Genomic DNA, 14,250 nt, shown 5'->3' with positions numbered 1-14,250 from the left:
TGGGAGGCTTATCTGAACCATGGGGGTATAAAGCTGTGATAGAAAGAGCTATAGAAGCGAAACTCACAAGGACTCATACTATTCAAATGGTACACATGTGGTTGTGAGGCAGGTTGTAGGAACTCAGGAAACTAACAGGAGCCTCAAGACAATCTGGATCGGTGCTCAAAATTCTGCCATTTCAATGGGCACTTGTACGTGTTAAAGTCTGACAGAGTTGTAGCTGAATAGAACGCAGACAATTCACTTCACCCTACTGCAAACAGAGCTTCCCCCTATACCAGGAATTTCCAGATGGTTTAAGTTCACTTTGTGCCAAGTAAGTGGAACAAAATGAGTTTGGTAGACCAAAGCATCCATCCCTTGGTCTTCTGGGAAGGTCAGGGTGGAAATCTTTATGGAATCAAACATGAAAGGTGTGCCAGAATATTTGTATCCACAGGAGCCTTTTTCCTACACTCTTCAAATACCAGACATTTCTGTGCCTTCCTTTGTCTTTCCAGTGGAGCCTTATTTCATACCCGTCCCCCCCGAACAGCCTCCATGTGTCTAACTTACTTTTTGATTTTACCCCAAGCTACATTTCAAGCTTCATCTGTTCTGCCCATCTTATGTCTTGTGTTCTTACTAATAAAACAATAAAATGTATCAGGATGAAATGATTTATTGAATTTATTAGTGAGTTATGTCCTTCTCCAAAGACTTTTGATAGCTCCTAAAACCACACAATAAACGTTTTTTTTAACTAAAACATTTAATTCCTCAATCGATTTATACAATAAGGTATTTCCAACATCATTAGAGGTTAGCTTTCATGAATCCAGCCCTGATTTTCCATCTGTCTTGTACCACATACTCATTCTTGTTAGTACAAAGTGACTGTAAAACATAACAAATTCCAAATTCTATACCCACATGCATACTGTTTTACTACACCCATTTTGCACAAGTGTAAATGACTCTACAAGAGACAAGGCCACGGGGAAATCAGGCCTTCCATGTTGTTCCAATTAACTTTGATATGAACAACAGATGAACTATTCTTGAATTGACAAAAGCAGGACTATAATTGTCACAAAAATGTTGAATACATTTAATGGCAGAGGTGTGGGGGAAAAAAGTCATGGAAAGGGGGCAGTAGGACAGGGTATTGGAGAGTGAGCCCACACTGCACTCATCCCCTCAGCAGTGTCTCCTGTACTCTGGGGCTGGAACCAGCTCCCTACTCCGGGTTCTGCAGCCTGATGCACACGATAGCAAGACCACTGAGGGTAGGATAGAGGATAGAGGGAGGGACAGATGGACCAAACCTGCATGCACCAGGTCACAACATCACTCAGTTTGGAAACATTTCACTCAGTTTGGGGTATTTCATCGACTTCCTTCAAATTCACAGTTTCCGTGACCACCACGACAAAACTATAGCACTAACTAAAAGTCAAAGCCATTACTATTGAGTTTGTCTAATGAATGTGTGCTCCCACATATTTATAGAATAATGAGAGATTTATGCTATTTCATGCCATCTAGCCATGCTGACAGCTTGAGATTAAGTTGTTTTTCTTTCATTTCTTCTCTTTGAGTGTTATGATCCCCTTCTATAAAACAACTCCAAAAACCGTGACTTTGTAAATATGGAATGCAGTACCCTAAATATGTTTGGAAGACTATACTGTTATAACCCCTCTTTCCAGACTTCACTGAAAAACTCATAGAATATTAAATACTAAATTTTTTAGCTCATATTCAATATCCTGATACTTGTGCATTCAACAAGACAAGTTATAATGGTACTGGTCTAGACAACAATTAACTGATTCATGTTCTAGCCCTTTTCAGGAATCACTGATTTTAACACATCCTGTAAAGCAGATAAAGGCTCCTACTATAGCTCTGATTTATTTAAATATTGTGTCTGCATATTTAATACTCTCCATTCTTATTATACTCATAAATTTGTCAGACTAAGGTTTCTTACAAATGTTGGTGCACTGTATCATTGCCTGCTTTTATCAAAAGCTTTCTCAAAAATACTATTAGCAAAGCAACAGAACCATTTAAAGGCCATTCATCTTTTCACCTTTGCTATATAGAACTAGGTATTAATTATTATTATTATTATTATTATTGTTTATTAAACGCAATAGATTTGATACAGGTGGCTCCCCTACCCCATGTAGTGTCTTGCAGACTTCAGTGGGAGTGTGTCCACACCTGACTGACCTAACAGATTAATATTGTTGGCAACACATACTGATATATGAATAACCAAGCTTTTGCTGGAATAGAGGGGTTATTGGTGGAACACTTCAGCCCTATTACTGACTACATTTGGGACTCAAATGTTGCCAGTTCTATAAAAAGTCAGGAGGCTATTTATTTTTTACGTTGATGTGAAAGCAGGTAGAATAGTCATAATTCAAGGATATTAGCAGAAGGCCAGAGACCTTCATCTCTCTTTAGCTCTATAAATATTTCATGTATCCAAGTTACATTAACCCTTTTCCTGCATCAAATTTATGGATACATGAAAAAAATCAAAGAGCTAATCAAAAGATAATGCTTTGGTTTTGTATTTTGATCATTGCAGTTATCAGAACAGTTATTGTCAAGTATTAACAGTAAATTGAAATTGGATATTTAGTGATGTATTATAGAAATCTTTTATGGAGAAGACCCAGTGGACTCCTGGAAGTAAAGCAAGAAACTGATCCTGCAGTGGTAACATTTTCATGGATGTCATTACTGCAGGATCAGGCACCATATCAAGGGATCGGAATTCAAGAGGTTAGTAGCACCGGAGGGGCAAAACACACAGCCCAGGAAGAGGGAGCATCCTGTGTTCTTGGTGGTAAGGACTCCAGCAGATTTATTTTAGTTGACAGACTGGAGGAAACTACATACTGATAACTACTCGAGCACAGGATGATCTCCTCACAGGCAGAGCAAAGGAATACAAATAGGTGGTGATAGTGAGGATGGTGGTGTAGGTGTTAGTGGGGGAAAGCAGAATTTTACTATACACAGTTTACTTTCTGAAAAGCAGATTTTCTCTATCAAATTTGCTGTGTGGACTAAAACCCAGGACAGCTGACTTCCCACAGTGCCACTGGGAGGTTGTGCAGAGCTACAGCCAGGGAGCACTGTAGAGAATAGGTGTTGCAGGAAGTTCACCCAAGGGAGATGAAGTGGCAGTACCCTGTGGCCCTGTATTGGCCAAACACCCTATTTAACTCCGGGGGTTGCCCCAGGAAGTTGTCTGGCCAACCATACAGACTTTGACCTGCCGCGACTCCAGACTTTATCTTGTCTCCTGATCTCCAGTTTCAAATCCCAAGCCTGCCTTCTGACTCCGACCACTAGGCCAGACCACCTAAACCCTGGTCCCTTACATGCTGTGGCAAAAAGGGTTAATGTGATGCTTAGACGTAAAAACAGGGAAGAAACGAACAGGGAGATGATTTTACCTCTGTATACAGAATTCATGAGACTGATACTGGACTATTACAGCCAGTTCTGATGATTACATTTTAAAAGGGATGTTGAAAAACTGGAGAGGATGCAGAAAACAAAAGTTATTCAAGGCCTGGAGAAAATGCCTTGTAGTGTAAAATTTAAAGAGCTCAATCTCTTTAGCTTATCAAAAAGAAGACTGACAGGTGACATGATTACAGTGTATAAGTACTTTCATGGGGAGATAACACTGGATATAAAAGGGGGTCTTCAATTTAGTGGAGTAAGGCACAACAAGAACCATTGGGTGGAAGCTGAAGCCAGACATATTAAAATTAGAAATTAGGCACAACTTTGTAACAGTAAGTATGATTAATCACTTGAACAAGCTACTAAGGGAAGTGGTAAATTCTTCATCTCTTGATGTCTTCAAATCAAGACAGGATGCCTTTCTGAAAGACATGCTTTAGTCAAACACAAATTATTGGTCTCAGTTAGGTGAAATTTAATAGCCTATGATATAGAGGAGGTCAGACTAGGATGAGCTAATGATCCCTTCTGGCCTTAAACACTATGAATCTATGAACTGCCTTTGGACAGAGACTATAGTCTAGTCTTGTGGTTAGGACACTGGATTGAGTAACAAGGTATGGGTTCAATTGCTGGCTCTGCTACAGACTTGTTGTGTGACCTTGGCCAAGTCATTTAATCTCCTTTCTACTCTATATACGTCCTTATACTGCACTCATCACCTTTGTATCTGAGCTCTTTCCAGGAGCACATTAAGTAACATAATTAACAATGTGTTTGTTCTCTCATTCTCTCCAGAGGGGAAGTGTGTGCATGCAGTGGAGTGGTTTGTTTTGTAATATTTTGTATATATACACACACCTGTGGTGCTATATGTTTAGGTTCCAGAGGCACTTTCTTTCTCCAACACTCTATGCGGCTTGACTGTGCAATGTTAGTTAATACTTCCTCTCTCTCTCTCTCTTTGTCAATCTTCTCTAACTAGACGGTAAACTCTTTGAGGCAAGGACCATTCATTAGGTCTTGGTCTGGTGCCTAGCATAATAGGGCCCTAGTCTCAGCTGGCACCCAGCCATCTAGTAATACAGTCAGTGGGTCACAAACTTTTTATAAAGGCAACGCACCAACTGCATTTTGTCTTTTTGGGGGACCCACCATAATCCTTGCTCCCTGCACCGCACTCCCACGCCAGCTCAGCCCTCCAGCCCCCTGTGCCCCAATCTCCCTTCCTCTTCTCAGCCCAAGTCCCCTGCCTGACTCTTGCAGCCCCAGCCAGCTCCTCTCTCCCTGTGGCTGGGCTACAAGCGTTGCCAAGCTGCTGACTGTCCACTTGCCAGCTTTGGCCGCCGCTTCCTTATGCCCAGCAGAGGTGAGAAATTGGGGGAGAGGCAGAAGAAGAGGAGAGAGGGATGGGGAGTGCCTCCAGGGCACACACAGTCCACCTAGACCCTTCTTGCAACCCACTGTTTAGGGAACACTGATAGAGGTAATAAAATAATCATACTTTCTATTTGCATACTAACTTACTGTGATATATTTAAAAAAACTCTGATTTCTGGCACCCAAAGTATCCTGGCATGTCCTTTTACAACAAAATTAAAAAAGAAATGCTTGAAATGTTAGCTTTAACTGCCATATATGGCCACATAACAATAGCCTGAAGTTTTAATTTTTTTTTCTGCTTAAAAACAGACATCAGAGGGACAGCTTTAATTCTCTTTTGTGTCATTATTACAGCTTGTGCGGCTAGAACTCCAAAGAAGTTGACTGTATGTAAACAAACAACAACACAGGAAAACAGTTCTAATACGCCTCCGATACACTCTAATCATATTTCTGATGCTTGTGGTTTGGAATTATATGTTGCACCATTCCTAAAAATATGAAAATCAGCCATGAGAATATGCTTGAGCATGTCTGTCAACCACCACCACTCTCAATCTTTAGTTGACATTTATAAGACAACGCTGTCGTGTCATGCAAAACAACAGGAGAAAAAAGTCCAGGGATGACATCTTGGTCCTACTGAAATGCAAGACAAAATTACCACTGAGTCCAGTGACTCCAGGATTTCCTCCAAGGACTCTAACCTTTTGCTGGAGAGAAGGACACAGATATTCAACGACTATAAACCCTATATGTAAAAGTTTGTGTGAAGACATTGGTTTTATTTCTGTTCTTTTCCCTGTGGACTTCATAGGCACAAAAGAGAACTCATTTGGGAGAGGGATTTTTGGGGAGGGATCGGTAGCACCGGCTTAGATCTAGCATAGCACAGGCAACACTGCACATAGTTCTCTACAACTCAAAAATCATAATTATCTGGCTGTATGTAAGTCTGTTTGCTTCTACCATTGTATCTACATCCAGATCAGATACTCACATCCCGGATATGACTGAACAGAAATCTCTACTTGGGCCAAACTATGAGGTGGGCCTTGGATCTAGAAGTCGATGAAGTTAGATCTACTTACCCCAAGTCTGAATTTGGTCCTGTCTGTATTTATTCAGAAGTGAAAGATGAGTACATCTATCTACTGCACCCTGGCTCCTAATCTAGTCTCCCTTTAAATATTGCCTACATTCATTTGGGAACCACAGGCCAGGTTTACAAAGGTATTTAGGAATCCAAAGATGCAGACAGGTGCCTAATGAGGTTTACAAAACACCTAAGCAAGTTAGGTGCCTACTCTCATTGAAAAATCAGTAAAAATTAGGTGCCTAACCTACCTAGGTCCTTTTGTAAACCCCATTTTCTTACCTGGCTTGACCAGCCAGCATAGACAGGGCAAACCAGGTGCCAATTTTACTGGTACAATGTTTAAATACATTTCCCTAGCACTGTTCCGTAAGCCATTATATTAGTGGGAGTCTAATTCATATTTTCCCCTTTCATCAATGGATTTTATTTTATTTTTTATATACAAGTTAGGCAAGCCACTTTCAGTAGTATGCAAAACCACAGAAGCCTCACAGGAGGGAATTAACTTTCAGCCTCTAGAAAAGCCGTGCCGTCTATCTAATACATAAAATGAATGTTTTGTATCCTTTCAAAGTGATAAACAGCTTTAATACTTTCAAACAGTCCCTGAGGGGTAACCGTTAGTACTTGTATGAAAACCAGAATATATGGCAAACTGCAGGATACCATCATTAAATATGTCACAATCCGGCAAAATAAAACCAAAGATATCTTGTCTGAAAGATGCTTTAAAAATATATGAAGCTATTCCTAAAAAGTATATAAATCAAAAAGATTAAAAGTGCTGCCACTTGCAAAGTTGCTGAAAGTGATTTGGGTTTTTAATTTCTTTTTTGGATTACTATTTTACATAGAATGGCACCAGCATCACTAAAATGCAGCCACTTCTGGGACACAGACAACAATCAACTTGTGCCCAGCACAGTATGGGTGGAGGTTTTGGCAACAACTACTCTTACAAAAGGGGCAATGTTTATACCCAGACTAGACAAGAGCTGGGTTTTCAACATCTCAATAAAAATCTCCCCCTAGTAAATTACATAAGAATATAAGAACGGCCATACTGAGTCAGACCAAAGGTCCATCTAGCCCAGTATCCTGTCTTCCGACAGTGGCCAATGCCATGTGCCCCAGACAGAATGAACAGAATAGATAATCATCATGTGATCCATTTCATTTTATTTTTCACTTTATTATTCACAGTTCAATTTATTTACCTGAAAAAGGTGAACAGCTAGCTCAACCATTCCTTAATGGTTTGCTGTACTAGTCGTATGTGTGTCTAGGTTCTTATACTGCCCCATCACCATAGCATCTGTGTTTCTAAGTGACAATCTATACAGAAACTTAGCGTTCAGAAAGCTGGGGTGTGAATGTATAGCACAGTAGCTTGCTGCACACAAAAACATCATATGGACCCACTCACTAGAAGTTCTGTAGTGTGCGCTGAAAGAGCAGGTCAAAGTGCACTACAGAACTTTTAGTGTGTGGTAGCAGGGTCCATATTGCCCGTTAGTGTGCAGCATGCTAATATGCTATACATCTATACCCTGGTTTGCTAAATCTCCATGTAGACAAGCCCTGAGTCATGCATTTACTGAATTTAGAGGGATGTTTTGACTCAGTTGAGCATTGATGGGACATCTTCAAAGTCACATCCGGTGAAGAGGGCAACACAGAATAGGTATGAATCAGCAAGATAAAAACAAACTATGAAATCAACTTTGAGACAAATAATTATTGTACTGCATGACTGAATAAAAGCTTTCCCTCATAAACAGGTTAAAAGGAAAAACACCCTTAAAATGCCAGTCTTATTCTTGAGGACCAGAAGTGATGAATTGGTATCAAGGTCCAATCACATAGAAATAGTTCAGTCTCTCTTTTCACGTATAAGTTGAGAGAATTATTATTCACATTTCAATTATATGACAGATGTGGTAGAATTCTGTTCTGCATTGTTCAGCTCTTGGGTCAAAGGCGCCTTGCTGAGCTAGAGCTAATACAGAGAAAGTCAATAGCTGTAATTCCATTGCCAATGGAAGACTTTCGCCCTTTCACCGGAACAGCCTCTCTCAAGTACAAGGGACACCTGGACAACTAAGAGGATCAATATCACAGCAATGCCATACCTTGAACCAGTGTGGGGATCCTAATCTGACCCCTCCTACACAAGAGCTCTACAGGAGCTAAAAGATGTGTTCACCATCCAAACTCTTAAAGAGCAACACATGAAATTGCAAGCCCATTAGCAAGATTTTTTTAATGAATCTGTAAACTCAGGGGTTGTACCATATGACTGGAGAATTGCTAACATAGTTCCTATTTTTAAGAAAGGGAAAAAAAGTGATCTAGGTAATTACAGGTCTGTTAGTTTGACATCTGTAGTACGTAAGGTCTTGGAAAAATTTTTGAAGGAGAAAGAAATTAAGGAAATTGAGGTCAATGGTAATTGGGACAAAATACAACATGGTTTTACAAAAGGTAGATCATGTCAACCAACCTGATCTCCTTCTTTGAGAAGGTAACAGAGTTTTTAGACAAAGGAAACACAGTGGATCTAATTTACCTCGGTTTTAATAAGGCATGTGAAATGGTTCCACATGGTGAATTATTAGTTAAATTGGAAAAGACAGGGATCAATATGAAAATTGAAAGGTGGATAAAGAACTGGTTAAACGGGAGTCTACAATGGTTCATACTGAAAAGTGAACTGTCAGGCTGGAGGGAGGTTACTAGTGGAGTTCCTCAGGGATCGGTTTTGGGACCAATCTTATTTAATCTTTTTATTACTAACCTTGGCACAGAAAGTGGGAGTGTGCTGACAAAGTTTGTGGATGACACAAAGCTGTGAGGTTTTGCCAATACAGAGAAGGACCGGGATATCATACAGGAAGATCTGGATGACCTTGTAAACTGGAGTAATAGTAATAGGATGAAAACTCAGAGTGAATTTGGTCTCCATTGGAGGAAGAGTATGAGAAAGGAAATGGAAGATGGAAATTAGGCTAATTTCAAAATATGAGATAAACTCCATGAGGATTTTGAACTGAAGCTGCCTATTGTTGATGCAATTAATTTAGGATTGTTTCAAGAGGAAGATTAAAAATAAATAAATATAGGATACACAATTAAAAATTTAAAAAACATTAAGAAACCATGGACAATGATTATACTCACATAACTTGAAAGTGGTGGGAAACCTTTTTTTAATTAAAAATTAAATTATACACTAACAAATATTCATTTCATTCACAGTCTCAGGGTTAATAAAATAAATGTTAATTTCTATGCTTAAAAAATCCAGCCCCAAAACCAGTTCTGTTTCTTGGTATTCATTCATAAGTAGGGTCGCCACATTTCTAATTGCTGTTAACTGTACCTCTGAGACCCTGCCCCAGCTCTCCACAAGACCTCGGCCCTTGCTCCTCTACCCCCACCACCGTCACTCACTGGATCATCTCAAGGAACCTGCAACGGTAGGAGGCAGCCCCGGCTTTGCTGGGGTTGTTATGGGTTAATGACCCGGCACCTTTCCCCACCCTGCAGTAACTGTACTTTTGGTTTCGGTACCATTTAGGGTTGCCAGGTTCCCTTTTTGACCAGACTTTCCAGTCGAAAACCAAGCACCTGGCAACGCTAAATGGCAAGTGGACAGGTGGCAACTCTATTCATGAGATTTATTTCTTAACTTATAAAATGGCCTGTAAGAGTTACAGGCACATGTACAAAAGTTAATAAAATAAAAGGAAAGGAAACAAAATGGTCATAAAAAGTCTGGTGGGGGAGGGAGGGATGTTCCCCTTTCAGAAATATCAAACTCCATTCTCCACTGAACCCACCTCAAGTAAAAACCTGAGGAACAAGATGAACCATGCACCATTCATTAAAAAGACTGGAAGACTTGGTCCCAGTCTACACACACAAATTGTATATATTTTATCAAATCCATTTCTAAATTGATGAAAAAAGCTGCAATCTCCTTTTGTGAACACTCTTAAATTGGTTCAGGTGTGTCTTCTCAGCCATCCATTAAAACAATTTAAGAGAGTGCACACACAAGTAGGTTGCACTGATTTAACAAAATCAATATGGAAAATGGGTTAATTAAATCCACGCAATTTCTGTGCATAGATAAGCCCTGGGACTGCCACCCACAGAAAGTGAAGTGAATTTGACACCTCAGAATGCTCCACCACTGAGAACTGTCAGAACCCCAGAAGTTTGGATGTGGAGAGGGACTTTTAAAGAGCTCACCTCAGCTGCAACAAACCAGTGGGCGGTACTCGGTGAGAGTTTGTGTCCAGATGCAATTCACATTATTGACACTGATCTATAAAGCTCCATACAGTTTCTGTCTTGACTGGGAAACAAAGAGGAAGCCAGCATAGTCATCTGATAAATGATGTAATATGCTCCCTGTAGCTAGCACTGCCAAGCAGGCAGGCAGCTGCATTCTGCACAAGCTGTAGTTTCCAAGAGGTCTTAAAGGGTAACGTAGCATTCATGACAGGATTTGAATGCAGAAAATGCAAGGGGATGGACAACTGTTGCGAGATCAGGCTTTGACAGAAACAGTTGCAATAAACTTACCAGACACAGAGAAGTTAGGCACTTTAGACAGTTGATGCCACTCAGGAGTCTGGATATGGACTGTCCCTTTATAACTTCGGTGTGGCTGGAGCTTAACTTGTTCTGTTTTGCTGCATGTTATTATAAACAGATTTGTATGGCCAATATCTGGTGAAGTTAAGTAACATTTTCTCTCATATGTAGTTATTGCATAAAGCATTACAGACTAGCATCTGCTGAATCAGGAAATGGATCAGAAGCAAATAAAATGTCTTTTCAGATATTGTTTCCTGCTCTCTATTTCATGTCAGCTTCCTAAAATCCATCCAACACAAGCACAAAAGGGTAATGAGTTTCTGAACACACACTTGAATGGTGCACACAGCTTCAAAGCTTTCAGCGACTGCCTGGATGCTGTTTCCTAGCAGTACTAAACAACTTAAATATAATTAGCTGGAAGCCTTATGGGCTACATTTCCCCACTGGAACTTATCAGGCTGACAGATGACTGAATCATTGGTATTGTGGGTCCCATTCTATTAATATTTCTCAAGTCAAAATGTCAGCTTGCTACTGCATATTTTTTAAAGAAAATTTGCATTATTTGGGGGGAGGAGAAAAACACACAATACCATAGTCTCCTCAGCAGCCCTGAATAATTATATCTGATTAACTAGCCAGCTATACACAGATGTTGGAGATGCAATACAGAAAACACTTACTTAATGCACACATACTATGGAATTATGTGATGCTAAAAATAATGCGAAAATATATAAATAGTGATTAAGCTATTGTAACAAAAAGAAAAATCTCTAGTGGATCAAAATATAGTTCTCTTGGTCCTGAAGAGGATTATACCACTGCTCTCAAGCAATACTTTCTGAATATTATTTTTTCCTATGCAATTTTGAGTATAATACATAGGAGTGAAAATCCAAAAATACTCAGATCATGAGCACAAATGCCCTTCAGGAGGATAGAACTACTGGATGCCACCAAAGAACTACTGGTTCTGAGAAATATCATGATAGTTTGTTTGGGACTTTTGTTTGTTTGAATATCCAGTCAGACTATCTCCGGATGTTTCAATCCTTGGCCAGATAGGTGCAATGGCATAAAATAGACCAGTGGTCCCCAACGTGGTGCCCGCGGGTGTCATGGTGCCTGCCTGGGCATTTATGTGTGCCCGCCTAGTGCCCAGAAGGGGACCTGCCGGGGACAGAGAACTTAGGCTGTGGGCACGGTGTTCTCTGTTCCCAGCAAGTGCGGGGCCTGCCTAGTTCCCAGCAGGGGAGAGAAGCTGCGGCCCCACGCCTGCCAGGGACAGAGAACTCGGGGCTGCAGGCTGTGGGCACAGGTGTTCTCGATCCCTGGCAGGTGCGGGGCCGTGGCTTAAGCCAGAGAGAAGCTGCAGCCCCGCGCCTGCCGGGGATACAGAACTCTGGGGCTGCAGGCGCTGGTGTTCTCGGTCCCCAGCAGGTGTGAGGCCCACCTAATGCACAGCAGAGAAGAGAATCTGGGGCCCCGCACCTGCTGGGGACAGAGTACTCCAGGGCTGTCCTCGTGGCTTTTCTCTTCTCTCTGGATTCATATATTATGTAATATTAAATATATTTTTTGTATTATTTAATGTATTTAATGTATTATTTAATGTACAAATACAAAATAAGCCTTGAAAAATTGTTGGCGCCCGCCACGTTCTTCTGATCACAAAACGGTTGGGGACCACTGAAATAGACTGTTGTTTCTTCGTACTTGCTGTGGCTTGATGCTGTAGTCAGATCCTTTCTGGTGGACTCCTGCACATACTTAAGTCAATGAAACTATGTGGGTTGCAAGTGTCTTCCTATATGGATCAGATTGCAAGATCAGTGCCTTTGTTTGGAAAAATATAAGCACTGCTGAATGTAGCAAGAATATTTTTAAATACATTTATTTAAAAAATAATTTTAAAACTATTTTTCCTGATTTAAAAGCAAAGCTGCTATAGAATAATGCATTTAGATCTTGTACAATTGGGGTGGGGGAAGAGAATGAGATGGGATAGAACGGAATGGGCTACACAGAGAGGGGTTGTTTAAACAATTGCTTTTCTATTAGGCCCATTACACTTTAGGTCAACAATCCAACTTGTGCTTGAAATCATCATGATCCAGCTAATGTGCTAACATTGTTTTGTTTATTATTTTTTCCATGCCCCTGGCATGGAAAAATGGAGATATTGCAATACAAGGAAACAAGAAATAGGTTATTACACTACGATTGGTTCAGAGTATGTCATTTATTTTGAAGCTGAAGTTCAACACTCAGGAGTTGTTAAAAGACGCAGGTGAACGTGAACCTACAATTTTTTTTATCACCTTGTCCAGTTACGTATTAAAGATTTATTTTTAAATGGGTAAAGTTTGAAAACAATCTTTGGATGTTTTAAATACTTGAATTATGGCTGTAGGTCAATACGAAAAAGGGAAGGCACTAGACCCACAAGAGAAGCCTGTGGCTAGTATGGAGTCTGCGTCTCTCAGCAGGAAATGATATGGATCTTCACTTCAAGCTAAGCACTGGGATAGACTCAAAAGTTTAGTAAGAAATTTTACATAATCTGGGTCAATTCCAGCTGAATTCCTTGGTAAACGGGGACATGGCTAGCTGAGCTGGGATGCTAATAATAGGCAAAATGCACTACTTCATCCACAAAAAAACACTGGAATACAGCAAAAAAATCAATTTTATACCTCTCCTCACACCTAGACATTGTTTCATTTTTATGTGAAAGGGAAAGTATCAATTTAGATTCAATTATATATATATTTAAAATAGTCACATAGACAAGTATATATTTAAATACTTAACCACGGAAAAAGCCATTCAAATACGATTATTCAGAAGCAGAAAGTTTCAAGTGATCTGGTTTGTGAATCTAAAACGAAAAGGCAAGAAAAACATACCTAGTTATAGAAGCAAGTTCCAAGTAATGTGTGCACTGCCTACCAGTAGTTTGGAATGCACCTAACAAGTGGCGACTATTATGACAGTACTGGATTTGGTTTTATGCCAGGGTGCGACAAGGAATTTCTCCCTCACTTCCCTCAATAACAACAATAAAGTATCAGAGGATAGCCATGTTAGTCTGGATCTGTAAAAAGTGACGAAGGGTCCTATGGCACCTTATAGACTAACAAGTGTATTGGAGCATAAGCTTTCAAGGGTGACGTGTCTGACAAAGTTGGCATTCACCCATGAAAGCTTATGCGCCAATATGTCTGTTAAAAAATAATAAAAATGTTCATAGGCATTTAGCCGGTGTGGTAAAGTACAATCTAGGGCATTAAATACTATGAGATTTCCTTGTGTGAATACAGTAGCAGAAATCTCAGTTTCAGGTGCTTTCATGTGAAACTCTTTGTTCCAATCCCTCCCCCAACCACTTCCCCCTCACCTCCCCCTCACTTAAGAGACAGTGAGATTCATTTAGACTAAATGGCATGACCCAATTTGAGAAACAGGTTGAAATTTCAAAGATGACAAAGTTGCTTCCACATACAATCCTTGTGAACAAAACAATTCATGGTTATTTGCCTACAGATGTGGAATGCTGTCTTGGGCAATACATTCTAACACTATCTTCATTCTAACACAGTAGAAGGAATCTGAATACATTGTGTTTCTGTGCACTACTTCTGAATGGAATTTATTCATTTCTTCCTGAG

General features: G+C 40.1%; 1 protein-coding gene across 6 annotated transcripts in view; it reads right to left on the bottom strand.

Moving 5' to 3' along the window:
• The window catches only part of TBL1X (transducin beta like 1 X-linked), a 274,926-nt gene that overhangs the window by 111,415 nt on the left and 149,261 nt on the right, over nt 1–14,250 (bottom strand). The gene's annotated exons all lie outside the window — the stretch shown is intronic.

Source organism: Gopherus evgoodei, chromosome 1 (genome assembly GCF_007399415.2).
Source record: "Gopherus evgoodei ecotype Sinaloan lineage chromosome 1, rGopEvg1_v1.p, whole genome shotgun sequence".
Taxonomy (NCBI): Eukaryota; Metazoa; Chordata; order Testudines; family Testudinidae; genus Gopherus; species Gopherus evgoodei.
The sequence above is the reverse complement of the archived record's forward strand: the minus strand, read 5'-3'. Positions and strand labels throughout refer to the sequence as shown.